Raw genomic sequence first — 16753 nt, 5'->3', positions numbered from 1 at the left:
GCCCTGAGGAAGGGGTACCCAGGCCAATATTGGCCGGAAAGGGGGCTGCATGGCCCCCCTCCCTTTACTTTCTGGCCGCGCTTGGGGGGACAGGTTCCCCCGGTCTAATATTGGCCTGGGGGGCAGAGTTCTCCACTCCCCCTTTTAAATATGAAGTTGGTACCGTGGGAGGGCTCCAGGGCACCCACTATTTAGTGGATGGGTGCAGGGAGGTGGGGTCCCTGTTGCCAATATTGGCCTGGGGAGGGGGCTGTGTGCCCCTGCCCCTTTATAATAAGGCCGGGCCCCCAGAGATAGGGTCTCAGGGGCTACAGTTGGCCTGGGAAGGTAGCCTGCAACCCGACTCCTGCATCTCCATCATTTTAGGGATATGCCCTGGGGGATGGAGTCCCTGCGGACAAATATGGCCCAAGGATGAGTGACCATGTACTCCATTCCAAGAAAAAAAGGTGACAGGCCATGAGGGATTGAGCCTCCAAGGCAAAAATCAGCCCAGGGAGAGGGGCTGCATGCGTCCCACTCAGGTTGAGTGCCTTTGAGGGGCTGGCCATAGGGCCTCAACCCATTAGTGTGAGGCATGAGGTTGGTTTGATTTTATTATTGTCTGTTCAATTATTTAAAACCATTACAGTAAAAGATAAAATTAAAACCCAACCCCCTTACCTTCCCACCTGTCCCCCCCTCCCATGCCCTCCTGTGAAATTTAAAACCCTGTTTCCAACAGTAAAACTTGAATCGCAAGGAAATTTCTGCCTTTAGTCCAGGAGCTTAATTGTAATGTGGCGATGTTCCAGTCATAGTACTTGAGGTGGGGGCCAAGGTCTCTTTGCTCATGAATGTTACAGTGACACCTTGATGGCGCATTAATCTGGCTCTAACTTTCATGGGCAGGAAATGATTATACTCTAGCGTCTAGTGCTTGACCAATCTGGTAAGTAAATTTTGCCGCTCTTGCCAGGTGGTGTGTTTTAATTTCTGAAAAGCACCAGTCTGATGCCTCCTTGCAAGTTCTAATGCCAAGAGCAATGGGATGAAGCAGCCTCTATCGGTCGCAGGTGAGAAAATGGGACGAAGCAGCCTCTGTCGGTAGCAGGTGAGTTTAGGGCAACAGCATAGTAAGTGGAGCCAGGATTCCTGTTGGTAATTGCAAAGGCGGCATGAAACAGCTCCATCTGTTTGTGCCCATGCTGGATTGAAGTCCCCAATTTTAAGTGATGTTAGCCTCATAAAAAGGATTTTTTTGCGTGCCTGGGCCCCTAGTGCTTCACTTAGGTATGTTTGGGCTTTCCCCAAGATGTAAGATTTGTCCAATGGCTTCGTATAGGTGTTGTGTTGGAGTGCAGTTAGATCCTTACCGTACGAAATGGAGCGGACCTGCCGTCTCATGATGTTTGACCAAGCCTTAAGCGTCTGTGAGGTACAGACTGTTGGAATCTATATTTAGGGTCTCTGTTGTTTTACCCAGCTTGGTAAACCAGGGGGGGTCCTCTTCTCTAAAGATTGTTACAAGATGGTGTTTGAGAGAGTTTTGCGGTGCTTTGAGGACTCTGATATAGTATTTTATTAGATCTCCCTGGAGGGCCAGTTCGGGTCTGCAGAGGCCTGATTCCAGCCATAATCTCTTGTTCCTTGCATTCCTAGGTGCTTGCAGCACAATCTTGTGGGCTTTGACCTGCGCTGCTGCTATAAGTTTATCTAGAACTCCTGGGAATGCCAAGTGACCGTATTTAACGGCCGGGATTAGTTTTGCCCTGATGACCTTCAGCATGGGGTCTGCTGTGGGGCTGGTCAAGCCTTGACTCAGGCGTCTCATTGATAAAATTACGCTGTTGATTTTAGCAGTTAGATGTTTAGAATGAGCTGCCGATGCTGCCCTCTCGTTTAGCCAAACACCAAGGTAGTTATAGGCTGTAGTGGTCCTGATTTGGTGATCTCCCAACTTCCAGACTGCTTGTTTTTTGTGCAGGTATCTGAGGTTGGTTGCATGTGGGGTTTTGGTGCAGGGCCTGGCCACAGGCCTGTTGTCAGACCTATTGTGTGTGTCCAATCATTTTAACTTTGTAAAATAACATCCTTTTTCCCTACATGAAGTGAATGGACAAGACTTTTACTATAGATGTGTTTTTAAAGGCTGTTCGTAAAGTTGATAGAGCCAATGATAAAGACTAATTTACTCGGCCAGTTATTAAACTGGCAACTTATATTTGGGGAACAATCACTTAAAAGAGCACAATGACTTGCGATTTGTGCAGTAATTTGGAAAGATATAATACCACTTGTTGTGCCTAACAGCAGTAAGCAACTGAATACCTAAATGGAAGCCAGAGCAGAGGACAGTTTTAGTTGACCAACACTGAAAAGATCCTGTATCATATATCCTCTTTCTGTTATTAGTGCACATGTGTAGCGTGAAGCCCAGCATTTTAATTTCATCTCCCAAATTCACCTATGACAGTGGCACATTTGGGGATGAGACATCATTGGTAATGTCCCTAATTTAGGATGTTCAGAGAGTATGCTGGGGACATACATCTCAAAGTGACTAGCTGATGTCCCTATCGCATGCATGATAGTCTTCAAAACAATAAATGTAGCTTTTGCCAAACCCAAGTAAAATTGGGAAGTCATGTTTATGTATAGCAATACTAATCAATGAAATTCTGGGCACTCCATGTTTTATCTACTAGATGTTCCAAACCCCAATATGGTACAGATAACACACCATTGTTAGGTACACACAACTCTACCAATACAGAAGACTTTCCAAACGTATTAACATATTGCACCATATCCTGTAGGAGGACCTGATGCTCAGACCATTTTGGGCAGCTAAGTTCAACCTCGGACCACATAAATTGCATCAGCAATGCCAAATCCTCAATCCTGATTCAAATAATCAGGTTTGGTGGAATTGCAAAAGATGTGTGGATGTGAAAATTACACCTGGACTGTCGATTTCCACAAAGGGCCTTTAGGGTTCGGAATATTAAGCAAACTCCTGGAAGGTGTATGTATTCATGTAGCCCTTGTATGAGCTTTAAAACCTTGATAATTAATGCAAATTACTTATGTCCAACTTTTGCACACTATGCAAGTCTTCCAAAAAATATTGAGAACCACAAACATATTTTAAGTGTTAATGCTCATTCGTGCCACATTTGCATGTAGAATGTTTAACTAAGCCTCGTTTTAATGTTTGATGGATCAGTACATTTTATCAAGGTGACAGAGTACATTTTATCAAGGTGACAGAGTACATTTTATCAAGGTGACAGAGGACATTAACTTCGCCAAAATTTACAGATGACCAACAGACCAATAGTCATCTTGGTACATTGAACGGAACCGTTGTCTGGCAGACTCTTTCAAAGTACAAACTGTTTGGTGGATGGCTGCTGTCACTTTTGATGGGTGTTCCCCTAACTTTCAACTTTATTTTGTTTTCAAAAACAAACTCCCAAACCGTGAGTATATTTTTGAGAAACAAAAACACTAATGGTCCACACACTCAGGCAGTTTTCTTCCAGGGTGTGGGGACCTTTATAGATATTTACCTGTCCCTAATCACCAGGAATTTCATGGTGGTGAAAAACAGAAAAAACATTACACCATTCATTCTAAATAGGGCGACCATTTTAATGCCCTTCCTTCTATGGCCCTGTTAACTTGTTTGCATTCAATTGTACTATGATGTTTTTGTTAAATGCTGTTTCTAATTCTAAGAATCCCACATCATGCATTTCAGACTGATCAGCTGCTTCCTGGCTGTCTTGGGATGATCACACTTGGGCTGTGTGTCTACAACAAACAATAGTTCTTCTAATATTAGTTAATATGGTGGTCTCCTTCACAACAGATTATGGTGACTTGCTTGGGTCAGGGCAGCACACAATCTATGAGGTGATCAAATTAACTTGTGTGGTGAACTGATCATTTTACTCACATGCCGAAAGAATTTTGCACCCAGACCAGATAGGAGCCTTACTGAAAAACACCTACCGTGTCATCAGAGTGGAGTGAGGTAGTGCAAATTTGCATGCTAACGTTAAACATTTTCGGTCACATGCATCATTGTTGCCGTTTGCGATTTCTTAATTGTGAAAATTAAGGAATCGCAATTAAGAAATCGCAAATGGCTATGCACCAAGAAATCGCAATTTGTTTTCCGATTTCTTAAATTTCCTTAATTGCAATTCACAATTTGCGAATCGCAATTAAGGAATCCCTTCCCATTGATTCCTATGGGCCTAGAGGCCCATAGGAATGAATGGGAAGTCATTTTCAATTTGCGATTCGCAATTTGCGAATCGCAAATTCAAAATGCAATTTCAAGGGTGCAGGGGGGGTCCAAAGGACCCCCCCCCCCCCCTGGACCCCTGAAATATAACTTTAAGTACATTTTTCACACACACATGCCCCCAGGGCATGTGTGTGTGTAAAATGAAACTTTCAAAAATGCACTTTTGTGCATTTCTGAAAGTTTTCGCAAATTACCATGAAGGTCAACTTCATGGTAATTTACCTCTCCCTATTTGCGAATTCGCAAATTTAAAATGTTCAAGCATTGCATTTAAGAAATCTCAAATTGCGATTTCTTAAATGCAATCGCAATTTTAGAAATCGCAACAAGATTGCGATTTCTAAAATTGCGAAAAACATGATGCATCCCAATTTTGTCAATTGCATTCGCAAACGGACGAAAATTGCGATTCGCATCGTTGCAAATGCAATTGACAATGATGCATGTGCCCGTTTGTGCCTTGGTGTGATGTACCTCAAAAACTGTTTATTCAGATTGAGCCTATTCTCATGGCCACACCTCTTCATGCCAAGTAGTGGAACACACGAACAATGAGCTTGATTCCTTGGTGTGTGACGGAGCAGGCAATTCCCTAAACCAAGCACAGTGCAAGTAATCATTGTAGAAACAATTGTGATAAAGGGGAATTCTGATTTGGAAGTTAGTGCTGTACATAAATCCAGCAACAGACCTGTTAAAACAGGAGTTCTCGCCAAATATTATTCCCAGGGTTTATTGGATGTGGCAGCATATATCATGGGACGGAATTGAAGGGATATATTGTCATTAACAAAGACTGTGGAAATTATGGCTGCAAAGGTAATTTCGCACATGTGCAAAGAGAACATTAGGAACAGGCTGGAGGTAGTGTGTGATGAAGGATTCAGGGCGGATAGTGGAGACGAGGTTTTGAGTGTTGGACATATTAGTGCTGCAAAGGATAGGATGTGTAAACCAAAAGCCATGTTTGTAGTAAATGGTAAATTGATAGAATGTATAGTGGACTCAGGGGTTCATGTGCACCATTGTACCCAAAGATCTGTTCAAAACACATGGGCCTAATATCAACCTTCTCCCAAAAGTCATATGTCTAGGGGGTTAAGTGTAAAGTGTATGTGGCAGTAGGTGGTCCGCCTATTCTAGGATGGATGCATCAGTTTGATTTGCATATCACAGAAAATACAAGGGCACCTAATTAGGTCATGGTTGTGCAAGAAATGTGTATAAATGAGATTATAAGCGGAGCAAATGGTGTTTTTAGTGCGAAACTTAGTTTTCTTAAAGTGTCCCCATTCAAAAATGTACTGAAACCTAAAGCCATTCCAGCCCAACACAAAGTGAGAATCGCTCCTTTAGTGGTACTCGATTAGACAAAGATAAAGTTTAATGAGATGTTCAAAAAAGGCTTCATCAAGCCAATAGAGGCATCTATTCTAGTTAGATTTCACAAGTGGTTATCACAGAGAAGCTGATGGGTGGTTAAGATTTGGTGTGGACCATAGTCATTAGGTCCTAAAATCCAAAAATTGTGGTTGACACTTTTCAATGACCTAACATTAATGATCTACTGTTGTCTTTGAAAAGTGGTAGGTATTTTTTAAAGTTAGATTTGAAAAATGCTTATCACCAAATTATTTAGATGATGACTCCAAATCACTTACTGCTTTTATCACTATGGAGGCTACATTTCAGTTTATTTACATGCCCTTAGGTTTGTCTTTAGCTGCAAGTGTGTTTCAAAGAATGAAGACAGAAACTTTGAGAGGGATCCACAATATCTGCTGGAGGGGTAAAGCTTAAACTCAGTTTTTAGGATGCCATAAAATTGGCATCTTCACCTTCTGATAAAGCTTGACTGAGGTCAGTCTCCGAAGTAAATATATTCAGTCATTAAACAGGAAGCCTTTGCAACAGCCTTGGGAGCACACCACTTTCACACATATTTTCGGAGAACTCAGTTTGTCTTCTGAACTGATCATAACCCTTTGATGAATATCTTGTGGCAGTTAATGCTGGGAAAGGATCTGCACTGCAAGATTTGCCAGATTGACTGCTAGATTACAGCAATTTTGATATACTCTAGAATCTATTCAAGGATGGACAAATGCTCAAGCAGATTGCCTCCCTCGCTTGTCGTTGGGTTGTAAATTAGTGGATGGTCCTTCTGTGATTGCCAATGAGAATGAAGGGGCTATGACATATGTGCAGGACTTTGATAATTATGGATTGGATGCATTTACATGTGAGGAGAGGGAGCAAGGAATGAACTTTGACCTACAATAAATGAACTTATACGGATGGTATGTTTAGGTTGCAAGACAGAAAGTATTGCTTCATTGACAGCGAGGCCCTTTGTGAAGATTTTGGATGAATTGTCTGTGGAGAAAAAGTGATAATGAGGGCTCATAACTTTGTGCCACTATGAGATTAAGGTTCAAATAATTCTAATTTCTTAATGCGGGACAATTGGGCCAAACGTTGACTAAGAAAAGGCAAAAAAAAGTTCTAGTGGGCAAATTTGAATGATCAGATTAGTTTGTGGGCAGAAAAGTGTGGCGACTTTAAAACGAGTAAACAGATTTAAAAGTGGGGTACTGATCCATTGCCGGTCACATTGCTGACCTCAGAATATCTCAGCATACAGTGTGCTTGGATTTTATTGGGCCTTAAAATTAATTGAGAAATGATTTGAAGTTTGCCATGGTAATGATGAATGTTCATTCCATATGGATTATAATGACGTTTCTGAGGGAAGTAACTACCATGACTACCATTCATATTTTTGAAAAAAAGTTTGCTGAAGAAGGTGTATGTACTATTCTTATCACAGATAATGGAACCAAGCTCACTTCTGTAAAATTTTTAGGATATTGTGGCATTAAGCATAATCTCACCTCATGATGCAATCCTCAAGGTAATGGAATGGTGGAACGTGCCAGCAGCTTAGTCAAGGGTACCATTAAGATGCCGATCCGGAGCCCCAGCCGCCGCAGGGCCGCCCGACCTCGGATCCCCGGCGCCCCAGCCGCCGCAGGGCCGCCCGCATAGGTTTTCCCGCCGTTACCTGCCGCGACCCCGCCCCCCCGCCTCCCGATTGGCCCCCGCGCTCCCCGCCTCCCAGCGGGCCCTCCCTCCTGGCTCCCTTCTTAAGGCGACCCAGACCTCGGCTCAGGAGCGACCACTGCGCCCTCCACGGCCTGGTTGCCCCCACTCTCCCCGCCTGCTCTGCCTGCCTCCTTACCTGCTGCCTGTCTGACGCCGATCCGGAGCCCCAGCCGCCGCAGGGCCGCCCGACCTCGGATCCCCGGCGCCCCAGCCGCCGCAGGGCCGCCCGCCAAGCCCGCATAGGTTTTCCCGCCGTTACCTGCCGCGACCCCGTCACCCGCCTGCCGATTGGCCCCCGCGCTCCCCACCTCCCAGCGGACCCTCCCTCCCGGCACCCTTCTTATGACGCCCCCAGAGCGACCGCGCAGTGGACGCACGCACCGGGAGCACCGAATGAGCGCCGAAGGTGCGCCAAAGGTAAGCCCGTCAACGCCCGTCCGCGCCTGGACCGCGCCCAGCGCCAGGACCCCTGGCCCCCGCAGACCCCAGCCCACCCGCCGGACGTACGACGCCGCCACCCTCAGCGCACTCAACGCCGGCCGAATCCCAGGATGCTACCGAGCCAGCCCGAGACGCACCCATGGACCCTTCTGCTGCAACTCCTGCAAGTTCACCTGCATCCGGACCTGCTCTACTCCAGCACCAACCAAGACGAGCAACAGCAGCAGCCACCTGAAATGCATCCTGCTCAACACCCGCTCCGTCCACAGACACGCCGTCGAGCTCTGGAACCTGCTCGACACCACAGCCCCAGACGTCGCCTTCCTCACGGAAACCTGGATGAACGCCTCTTCAGCGCCCGACATCGCCATCGCCATCCCAGACGGCTACAAGATGGTCAGAAGGGACCGCATCAACAACACCGGAGGAGGCATTGCCATCATCCACAGGAACACCATCCGCATCACGACCAACACCGACGACACCCTCGCATCCGCCGAGCACCTGCACTTCCAGGTCCACATCAACCCCAAGACCACCCTCAGAGGCACCCTCATCTACAGACCCCCGGGACCACGCACACAATTCAGCGAAGACATCGCTGACTTCATCAGCCCGCACGCCCTCCCCTCCGCTGACTACATCCTCCTCGGGGACCTCAACTTCCACCTGGAGAACAACAACGACCGCAACACCACCACCCTGCTGGACAACCTCGCCAACCTCGGACTCAAGCAGCTGGTCACCACCCCCACCCACTACGCCGGACACACACTCGACCCCGTCTTCTCATCCAGCAAGGACATCGCCTTCAGCCACGCCACTGGACTCCACTGGACGGACCACAGCTGCGTCCACTTCAGCTTCAGAAGGACCACAATCCACCACCACCAGCAACAGGTTGCACGCAGAAGCTGGAACAAGATCACAGCCGACCAGCTCGCGACCGCCCTGAGCAGGAACCCACTCCCCAGCGCAACGAACCCCAGCCAAGCGGCCACCAACCTCACGAAGTGGACCAGCGACTGCGCAGATGACCTCGCCCCTCTCAAGACGCCCCCTAGCAGACCCGGTAGCAAGAAAGCCCCATGGTTCACCGACGAACTCAAGAGCTCCAAGAAGAACTGCCGAGCCCTCGAGAGAACCTGGCGCAGAGACCCAACACCGGACAACATGACTGCCCTCAAGTTCGCCACCCGAAAACACCACCAACTCATCCACGCCACCAAGAAAACCGCATTCAAGGAACGACTGGACAACAACGCACACAACAGCAAGGAACTCTTCAACATCGTCAAAGAGCTCTCCAACCCCAACGCCGGAAACAACAACATCACCCCTTCGCAAGACCTCTGCAACTCCCTCGCCTCCTACTTCCACAACAAGATCGCGGACATACACAACAGCTTCAGCACTCAACCGACGCACGCCACGACCGAACCACCGCCCCCCACCACCACCACCCTCCGCGCCTGGACCCCGATCAGCACCGAAGACACCGTCCGCACAATGAACTCCATCCACTCCGGATCTCCTACCGACCCCTGCCCTCACCACGTCTTCAACAAGGCCGACGCTGTCATCGCACCCCACCTGCGGGACATCATCAACACCTCCTTCGACACCGCTACCTTCCCGGAGAGCTGGAAGCACGCCGAACTCAGCGCTCTACTAAAGAAGCCATCAGCCGACCCCACCGACCTCAAGAACTACCGCCCCATCTTGCTGCTCCCGTTTCCTGCAAAAGTCATCGAGAAGACCGTCAACAAGCAGCTGGCTGCCTTCCTCGAGATGAACGGATCCCTCGACCTCTCGCAGTCTGCCTTCCGGGCCAACCACAGCACCGAGACCGCCCTGAACGCAGCCACCGATGACATCCGAGCTCTGCTTGACAACGGAGAAACAGCGGCCCTAATCCTCCTAGACCTCTCCGCGGCCTTCGACACTGTCTGCCACCGTACACTAGTGCAGCGACTCAGCAACGTCGGAATCCAGGAGAAGGCACTGGAGTGGATCATCTCCTTCCTCGCCGGTAGGGCACAGAGAGTCCGCCTCCCCCCGTTCAGATCTGAAGCCACCGAAGTCATCTGCGGCGTTCCTCAAGGCTCCTCGCTCAGCCCAACCCTCTTCAACGTGTACATGAGCACCCTCGCAGACATCGCACGCCAGCACAACCTCAACATCATCTCCTACGCCGACGACACCCAGCTGATTCTCTCCCTCACCAACGACCCCACCACCGCCAGAGCCAACCTCCACGAAGGGATGAACGAGGTAGCCAAATGGATGAAGAACAGTCGCCTGAAACTGAACTCGGACAAGACGGAAGTCCTCATCCTGGGATCCTCACCCTCCGCCTGGGACGACTCCTGGTGGCCCCCCGCCCTAGGCAGCGCACCCAAACCAACAGACCACGCACGCAACCTGGGCTTCATCCTGGACTCCACCCTCTCCATGACCAGACAAGTCAACGCCATCTCCTCGTCGTGATTTAACATCCTGCGCATGCTACGAAAGATCTTCCGGTGGATCTCCACCGAGACCAGGAAGACGGTCACCCAGGCCCTCGTCACCAGCCGTCTGGACTACGGCAACTCCCTCTACGCCGGAACCACCGCCAAACTCCAGAAAAGACTACAGCGGATCCAGAACGCCTCAGCACGACTCATCCTGGACATCCCCCGCCGCAGCCACATCTCCGGACACCTGAGAGACCTGCACTTGCTCCCGGTCACCAAGAGAATCACCTTCTGACTCCTCACCCACGCACACAAAGCCCTACACAACCAAGGACCAGGATACCTCGACAGCCGCCTCAACTTCTACGCTCCCAAACGCCAGCTTCGATCGACCGGCCACGCCCTCGCCACCGTCCCCCGCATCCGAAGAGCCACCACAGGGGGACGGTCCTTCTCCTACCTCGCCGCCAAGACATGGAACTCCCTCCCGACCCACCTCCGCCTGACCCAGGACCACCTCGCCTTCAGGAAGCAACTCAAGACCTGGCTGTTCGAGCAGTAGCGGACCCCCTCCCCTAGCGCCTTGAGACCCTCTGGGTGAGTAGTGCGCTATATAAATGCTTTGATTGATTGATTGATTGATTGAAGATGGCAGTGATCAATAATTGTGATGTGGTTAAAATTGGCGTCTGAAATGGCTTCGGCATATTGTACTATGGTGAACAGTGTCACACAGAAGTTGCTTTTGAATTAATGTCACAGGTACTGAATTTATTTTAGCTTGGTTCAGGGATTTGTTTTCAAACGATGGTGGTGATTCTATGAATTTAGAAAGAGGGGGTGACAATAAACTCAGAGTGGTTGATTGGGTAAAAACTAAGTGGTCCCAATAACAGGCGGTCTATCAAAGGTTTTTAGACCACTCAAGATTTAGCAGGTTTTCTGTTATCCTTGAAAATGCTGAGTGGTGGAATCATTGGATGTTGCATTGTATTAGAGAGTTGGCTCATGTTTGGAGAGACATAAAAGGTGTTCTGGAGTAATGTTGATGGATGATAAAGAATTGTATGGTGTGAATCAAAACCCATATGGTACTTTAAGAGGGCAGAAAGAGGAGAAAGCTCAGATAATGGTGAAATAAAAGTGTCAAGACCTTCAAGAGATCTTATCTTCATTACTATGTAAAGTAGGCTTATTTTTGTGTTTGTTCAACATTAAAAATATTTTTTGTGTTATTACAAGTAGAGCTATTGTATTCAATGTATTATATGAAGGAACAGGAATGAATAATGTTGTTTGTACTCAATTGTACCATTTTGTTTTTGCTCAATGTTTTGCAGAAATTGAAGGGTTCCTGAATGTGCATTCGAGACCAGTCAGTTGCTTCCTAGCCATTCTAGCCCCCACTCCGTCATGTTATCTGAGGATTCTATTGATGTATTCCATTGATGGCACCAACAGGGGTCCTCTTGACTGAATACTAATAAATAACACATGTACTTCAGTATTTTGGACTTGATTCAGTGGTTGTTTTCAATTATGCAAGGTCTATTCTAAAAAACATTTTTGGAAATACTTGACAACCTTTCTGTTTAAAAAAATGAATATGTGACCCCATAAGAGAAATGTATTCCACTGCTGGATAATATTTCCTATTTTTTATTTTTCTATTGAAAACACATATTGAAAAAAACTGATAGATATTTTTAATTATTACGCTATGAGCACTACAAAAAACTGTACACTTTTATCAATATATATAACATATCCTTTACATTGTAGTGTTAGCATTGAACACACCTTACATTACAATTGATTCAAATTGATTCAATGTTGTAGGCTTAAAAGATTTTCTAAATAATTTCTTCAGGAGTCTTTGTGTTGTTCACATTATGTACCCATCGCTTGAGAAAATATTGGGTTGCCAGGAGCAGGTTTCCTAGTGTAATACTTAGAAGGCCAGGTAACATCTCCTGCGTACTCCTATTTATCCGGTGAAGAAATGTATATATATATATATATTTAGCAGAGGGCAAATGGAGCCTGATGTGCAGTCTATGGAGTTAACATATTTCCCTGTGTAGAAACACTCTCCCCATACACACACACAAACACCCCAAGTATGTGGGTGATCTGTTCTCCTTCCCATCCTGAAAGGGGAGTTTCTCCAACTGTTGGATGGAGTAAATTCTTGACCATTTCCAGGTTGTGAAGGGATCATGTAGGGGTTGGTGAATACCCCTATAATATACATATTTGTGGATATTCACAAATGTAAAAGGCAAACTATACTTAGCAACACCCAACTCTCTGTATCCTTCACGTCGGATTTACTAATATGTAGATCTCTGCACTCGTGGTAAAGTAATCTGCAGTGGTAAATCCATTTTACCCTGCCAGGAATCCTTGTGGTGAATTCCTGTCAGGTGAAAGTAGAATATTTTCAGCCATAAATATTTGTTTATGACCGAAAATACTTTTGTGGATAGGTTCCCTTTGTCATTCCGAGCAAAATTGGGCAGTAATTATCTTATTGGTGAACGTTATCTCTTTATTAAGCTTTTGTTCAGGAATTGTGAGGTACTGTGCCAGCCCTCTCACTCTGTTACCACCAGCTCTGAGACGATGATATTGAGAAGTGCTTGCAAACGTGCAACAATGGGCAGTTACTACCATAGCAAGCAAATGGACTGTTAATGAGTCACTACATCTTTCTTCATCATGATTGTAGATAAATTGCTTTCTTGAGATTAAGGAAGGGGTTTTAGGATATGAGGCACAGCATCTTTACACTATCCTATTTTGTGAGGCATATCAGCACTTCTTGGGTTGTAGGCCTTGTATTTAAAAAATTGGTCATAGTGTTTAGCATAAACATACCTCCTGATCTCTAGCACTAGTTCCTGGGGAAACACTTGTAGGGTCCCTGATACTCAATTTGCACACAGAGAAGGGATAGATTGTGGAATGTTCAGGGGAGGATAACACTTGGGGGTGGTGAAGCAGCCTACAACAGGCCGCAGCAGTAATAAAGCATTAATTTGCTAAGTAAACGAACAATGAGATGGGGGAGATAATGTACACAGGAAAGCATCCTGGTTTAATGTGAACAGATCCTGTGAACTGTCTCTAAATCTAACCTGATTGAAAACAGAATGGCATAGATGTAAGTTCCCTCAAGAAGGAAAGTGCTTTCCCAGGCTGTTCATACAAGAATTCTCACAATGTTACATGCAAAAAACTATCAATGACAGCAGTGCCTATTTTACTGAAGCACAGATATTTTGAGGCAGCACAGAATTGAGTCACCCCGTCTCCCTTGCTGACAGACATAAGCCTTGGTAACTTGATTTATTATAAAATTTCGGAGTGCAGAGCTGTGCAAATCTGGCAGCGCCCTGCTCAGACATTTACAAAACGCAGAGATGCGGCTGCATTAACTACAATACGGCACGCACCTATGCTTTCCCTCTCACTGGTGCTAAAATTAGCTGTCTAGCTCCAACGCAGGCTCACGTGCTCCATTGTGCAATGGTGCCTGTGTTGCAGGGAATAATTATTTATGTCCGGGAAGGTGTCCCTTCCTGTACATAAACAATCCATAATGGTGATTTGTTATAGAGGTAGCAAATCATCATTATTTAATGACTGTTTATGTGCAGGAAGGGGACACCTTCCTGCACATAAACAATAATTAATGGCTTTTTGCTCTTTTTATGTGTGCTGCAGAATACAAAAAAAAGGAGAAATAAAAGCATTTGTCCTTGTGCGCCATTTTAACTCCTGCTCTTGCAAGGCGTTAGTTTTTGGTGCTGCCACAGATTTGCACCTCCTTGTAAATCTGGGTCAGCATCAAAAAGCAAAAGGTGTTGCGGTGGAACACTCACAGCAAAACCCATCGCACGTCCCCTTGCTGCAGAGGAATGCTGCAGAAAGAGGCATATTTGCATGGTGGTGTTAAGCTTAGCGCCACCTTGTAAATATTGAAAATGGCGCGACACCACCAGAGCGCCATTAAAAGTGGTGCTCCAGTGGTTATAGATGCTTGTAAATGTGCACCATAGTATCCTGTAGGAACCATACTGCACAACCCTGAAGAAGAGTAGCAAATACTCTAGATTGATATAAATGCCCAAAAGTTCCAACCAATTCAATGAGAGTTCAGCCTTCTTTGATGACAACATACCCGGTTGTACACATTTCCAACACTGCAGTGTTTTATCTGTCACTGTTGCCAAAAGGACACCCTGATGCACCCCTGACACTGCAATTTCAACACATGTTGCACACATACATGCCCCAAGGACATGTATGTGTGCAAGATAGAACTTTGAAAAATTCACTTTTGTGCATTTTATCAAAGTTCTCGCACATTACCATCAACTTTGAATTGATTTGCGTTTCCTAGTTGCCAAATCACAATTTTTTTTGAATGTTGTATTGCATTTAGAGAATCGCAATTTGCATTCCCTAAAAGCAATTGCGATTTAAGTAATCACAATTTTAGTGATTACTTAGACAGCGATTTTTGCATTTGTGATGATGCATCCCAAATGCAACATTTGCGGTCGCAAAGCGGCAGCTTGTGACCGCAATTTACAATGATGCATGTGGCCCTTAATCTTTAACACCCATGAAAAGCTGAAAAATTCTTTATTAAGACCCTTTAGGCCAATTAGACTTGACCTAAACCTAAGACCAATTTCAGACATTGCTATGCTGAGACCTATCTGTTATGGGGAAAGACTTTGGACCAATGAGGATTTAGGTCTCTATAGGGATGTTATTAGAGTTGGATTAGGTGACTACCATGTTGGTAAAATTCCCTTGCTTGCCCATATCAAAAATTGCCTGTTCAAGTTGGTTCTGGAAGGTTTTTGGCTGCAACCTTCTGTATTACCCCATGGTGCTCAGGATAAACTGAAAATTTCCTTTTGGAATTTTGTTTTAGGAGCCAAACCTGCTACATCCCCTGGTTCCCTGGTAGACTCCTTCTTGATGTTTGAATGTGTACCCGAGTCTGAGCAATGCCTGAATATGGGCATAAACCCTGTTGCATGTGCACTTTATGTAAAATTTAGATTGGGCATCTTACCGCTGCCCACGTTTACCCACTCCTGTTTGAAAAAGGGAAACACAACAAATCTGTGTCAGATGAGTTGTCAAGTTCCTGAAAATATATAACACTTGTTATTTTTCTGTAAGGTCTATGCTAAAAAGCGATTACTTTGGATTATTCCTCTTTGTTAACTCCTCAGTTTTAGCGACCACCACACAGATCTTAGAGTATGTGAAACCAACACCAGACACTGTGTGGTGTATTCAATCACGAGATACCTTTTGGCAATATAGCACCTTAGGTCGAATGCTCTTTAAAACAGTAAGCATATGTTTGCACACGTAATATCCTGTCTTAAATGTATTTATGCTTGGTTTTGAATCCCTTTTATTGATGTCTTACCCACATTTTTTACAAGGGATTGAACTGATCTTATTTGCAAACCTTTTTAGCTTTGGGATGCCTTTTTTAATATCTTATACTAAATTTTACTTTTTTATTATGGATTTTAAAACATGATGAGACTTGAATTATTGGCCTGAAATTTCCCACATGATTTTATAGTACCTAAGGAAAATTGTAAAATGAATTTGCATGTTTTTTTATTTCTCTATTCTAAATGCCTTCTGCTCTAGTAGGGTTTATTTACCCCTTTCTGTCCCAATGCTTAAATCAGGTTAAAAGCTCCACTGATGCAGCCAGCTGCTATTGCAATGAATTTTTATAGACATAGCAATAAATTGTGCACTTTATTATATCTTTAATTTCTTTATGAAAATATTCAGTGATGCAAATGTATAGGATTCGGAGCCTAACAAACAGAGGAGGGTATGGGCTGTCCCAGGGAAAAATGTAAACGAATTTGTATGTTTTATTATATCTCTATTCTAAATGTTTTACAGTGTAGATTTTATGCCTCTGTTGAACCGAAACAAAGGAATAAAGGAAGAAAGAAATAAAACTACATTTTGAAAATATCCATAATATGTGTATTTACTTCATACACACTTGCCCCAGTGTTTTTGTGTATCGTTTTGAGGTTCAGATCGTAGAAATTAGTCATGCCTTCCAGTAGCGTATAAGAGGGGGTCCAAGAAAGTAAAAGATTAAGAACGGCTGGTCTACACTACAAATAAATAAATACATAAACCGACATTAAACAATGGAATCAATGTACAAGTAAAAGATGAACCCACAGCTCTTTTTAAGCAATACGAAACTTGTACACATTTTTTTGCAGCTTATTTCCTAATTCCTTAATAACTGCACTTCAAAATAACTTGTTATGCTAGCAACAAATGCGTGTTTTTCCTTCTGCTCTAGTATGGTTTATTTACCCCCTTTCTGTCACAATGCTTAAATCAGGTTAAAAGCTCCATTGAGGCAGCC

Source organism: Lissotriton vulgaris, chromosome 4_1, assembly GCF_964263255.1.
Source record: "Lissotriton vulgaris chromosome 4_1, aLisVul1.2, whole genome shotgun sequence".
NCBI lineage: Eukaryota > Metazoa > Chordata > Amphibia > Caudata > Salamandridae > Lissotriton > Lissotriton vulgaris.
Note: the sequence above shows the minus strand (reverse complement) of the source record.